This window comes from Schistocerca piceifrons, chromosome 7 (assembly GCF_021461385.2).
Source record: "Schistocerca piceifrons isolate TAMUIC-IGC-003096 chromosome 7, iqSchPice1.1, whole genome shotgun sequence".
Lineage (NCBI taxonomy): Eukaryota > Metazoa > Arthropoda > Insecta > Orthoptera > Acrididae > Schistocerca > Schistocerca piceifrons.
Window position 1 is genome coordinate 280,443,432 of NC_060144.1, and position 4,076 is coordinate 280,447,507.

The window sequence follows — 4,076 nt, forward strand, 5'->3', positions numbered from 1 at the left end:
AGGGAATGCAGCTTTACTCTATGGTTAAATGATGATGGTATCCTCTTGGGTAAAATATTCCGGAGGTAAAATAGTCCCCCATTCATATCTCCGGGTGCGGCCTACTCAGAAGGACGTCGTTATCAGGAGAAAGAAAACTGCGTTCTACGGATCGGAGCGTGGCATGTCAGATCCCTTAATCGGGCAGGTAGGTTAGAAAGTTTAAAAAGGGAAACGGATAGGTTAAAGTTAGATATAGTGGGAATTAGTGAAGTTCGGTGGCAGGAGGAAGAAGACTTTTGGTCTGGTGATTACAGGGTTATAAATACACTCCTGGAAATTGAAATAAGAACACCGTGAATTCATTGTCCCAGGAAGGGGAAACTTTATTGACACATTCCTGGGGTCAGATACATCACATGATCACACTGACAGAACCACAGGCACATAGTCACAGGCAACAGAGCATGCACAATGTCGGCACTAGTACAGTGTATATCCACCTTTCGCAGCAATGCAGGCTGCTATTCTGCCATGGAGACGATCGTAGAGATGCTGGATGTAGTCCTGTGGAACGGCTTGCTATGCCATTTCCACCTGGCGCCTCAGTTGGACCAGCGTTCGTGCTGGACGTGCAGACCGCGTGAGACGACGCTTCATCCAGTCCCAAACATGCTCAATGGGGGACAGATCCGGAGATCTTGCTGGCCAGGGTAGTTGACTTACACCTTCTAGAGCACGTTGGGTGGCACGGGATACATGCGGACGTGCATTGTCCTGTTGGAACAGCAAGTTCCCTTGCCGGTCTAGGAATGGTAGAACGATGGGTTCGATGACGGTTTGGATGTACCGTGCACTATTCAGTGTCCCCTCGACGATCACCAGTGGTGTACGGCCAGTGCAGGAGATCGCTGCCCACACCATGATGCCGGGTGTTGGCCCTGTGTGCCTCGGTCGTATGCAGTCCTGATTGTGGCGCTCACCTGCACGGCGCCAAACACGCATACGACCATCATTGGCACCAAGGCAGAAGCGACTCTCATCGCTGAAGACGACACGTCTCCATTCGTCCCTCCATTCACGCCTGTCGCGACACCACTGGAGGCGGGCTGCACGATGTTGGGGCGTGAGCGGAAGACGGCCTAACGGTGTGCGGGACCGTAGCCCAGCTTCATGGAGACGGTTGCGAATGGTCCTCGCTGATACCCCAGGAGCAATAGTGTCCCTAATTTGCTGGGAAGTGGCGGTGCGGTCCCCTACGGCACTGCGTAGGATCCTACGGTCTTGGCGTGCATCCGTGCGTTGCTGCGGTCCGGTCCCAGGTCGACGGGCACGTGCACCTTCCGGCGACCACTGGCGACAACATCGATGTACTGTGGAGACCTCACGCCCCACGTGTTGAGCAATTCGGCGGTACGTCCACCCGGCCTCCCGCATGCCCACTATACGCCCTCGCTCAAAGTCCGTCAACTGCACATACGGTTCACGTCCACGCTGTCGCGGCATGCTACCAGTGTTAAACACTGCGATGGAGCTCCGTATGTCACGGCAAACTGGCTGACACTGACGGCGGCGGTGCACAAATGCTGCGCAGCTAGCGCCATTTGACGGCCAACACCGCGGTTCCTGGTGTGTCCGCTGTGCCGTGCGTGTGATCATTGCTTGTACAGCCCTCTCGCAGTGTCCGGAGCAAGTATGGTGGGTCTGACACACCGGTGTCAATGTGTTCTTTTTTCCATTTCCAGGAGTGTACAAAATCAAATAGGGGTAATGCAGGAGTAGGTTTAATAATGAATAAAAAAAATAGGAGTGCGGGTTAGCTACTACAAACAGCATAGTGAACGCATCATTGTGGCTAAGATAGACACGAGTCCCATGCCTACCACAGTAGAATTCGAGAGTAGGAAAAGGGAGAAAAGGAAACATATTAGGTGAATATGGATTGGGGTTCAGAAATGAAAGAGGAAGCCGTCTGGTAGTATTTTGCACATAGCATAACTTAATCATAGCTAACACTTGGTTCAAGAATCATAAAAGAAAGAATCCTGGAGATACTAGTAGGTATGAGATAGATTATATAATCGGAAGACAGAGATTTAGGACACAGGTTTTAAATTGTAAGACATTTCCAGGGGCCTATGTGGACTCTGACCACAATCTATTGGACATGAACTGTAGATGAAAACTGAAGAAACTGGAAAAAGGTGGGAATTGAAGGAGATGGGACCCTGAGAAACTGACTTAACCAGAGGTTGTACAGCGTTTCAGGGAGAACATAAGGGAACAATTGACAGGAATGGGGGTAAGAAATACAGTAGAAGAAGAATGGGTAGCTCTGGGGGATGAAGTAGTGAAGGCAGCAGAGCATCAAGTAGGTAGAAAGACGAGGGCTAGTAGAAATCCTTGGGTAACAGAAGAAATATTGAATTTAATTGATGAAAGGAGAAAATATAAAATCGCAGTAAATGAAGCAGGCAACAAGGAATACAAAGGTCTCGAAAATGAAATCGACAGGAAGTGCAAAATGGCTAAGCAGGGTTGGCGAGAGGACAAATGTAAGGATGTAGAGGCTTATCTCACTAGGGGCAAGATATATACTGCCTACAGGAAAATTAAAGAGACTTTTGGAGAAAGGAGAGCCACTTGTATGAATATCAAGAACTCTGATGGCAACCCAATTCTAAGCAAAGAAGGGAAAGCAGAAATGCAAAAGGAGTATATTGGGGGTCTACAAAATGGCATGTACTTGAGGACAATATTATTGATATGGAAGAGGATGTAGATGAAGATGAAATGGGAGATATGATACTGCGTGAAGAGTTTGACAGAGCACTGAAAGACGTTAGTCGAAACAAGGCCCACGGAGTAGACAACATTCCATTAGAACTACTGACTGCCTTGGGAGAGCCAGTCCTGTCAATACTCTACCATCTGATAAGCAAGATGTATGAGACAGGCGAAATACCCTTAGACGTCAAGAAGAATATAATAATTCCAGTCCCAATGAAAGCAGGTGTTGACAGATGTGAAAATGACTGAACTATCATTTTAATAAGTCACAGATTTAAAATACTAACGCGAATTCTTTACAGACGAATGGAAAAACTGGTAGAAGACGACCTCGGGGAAGATCAGTTTGGATTCCTTAGAAATGTAGGAGCACGTGAGGCAATACTGACCTTACGACTTATTTTAGAAGAAAGATTAAGGAAAGGCAAACCTACGTTTCTAGCATTTATAGACTTAGAGAAAGCTTTTGACAATGTTGACTGGAATACTCTCTTTCAAATTCTAAAGTTGGAAGGGGTAAAATACAGAGAGCGAAAGGCTATTTACAATTTCTACAGAAACAAGATAGCAGTTAGAAGAGTCAAGGGGCATGAAAGAGAAGCAGAGGTTGGGAAGGGAGTGAGGCAGAGTTGTAGCCTCTCCCCGATGTTATTCAATCTGTATATTGAGCAAGCAGTAAAGGAAACAAAAGAAAAATTCGGAGTAGGTATTAAAATCCATGGAGAAGAAATTAAAACTTTGAGGTTTGCCGATGACATTGCAATTCCGTCAGAGACAGCAAAGGACTTGGAAGAGCAGTTGAACGGAATGGACAGTGTCTTGAAAGGAGGATATGAGATGAACATCAACAAAAGCAAAACGAGGATAATGGAATGTAGTCGAATAAAGTCTGGTGATGCTGAGGGAATTAGATTAGGAAATGAGACACTTAAAGTAGTAAAGGAGCTTTGCTATTTGGAGAGCAAAATAACTGATGATGATCGAAGTAGAGAGGATGTAAAATGTAGACTGGAAATGGCAAGGGAAGCGTTTCTGAAGAAAAGAAATTTGTTAACATCGGGTAATTTATTAACAAGTCCTTAAGGTATGCACAGAATCCAATTGTCTCTGTCAGGGCGGGATCGGTGAAACAGAATATTAATGTGAACGGTGTATTAAGTTCTGATTGTTGTCTAGCTCGTGTCACACCACAGAAGTTTGATCTCCTTCCAGACGTCATCTTTGCTCTGCCCTCTGGCAATGTCTTTTAATGATGCTGAAATTCAATTTTCAAAAGCTATCTGTTTAATGTAAAGAAGGCTGAAAAT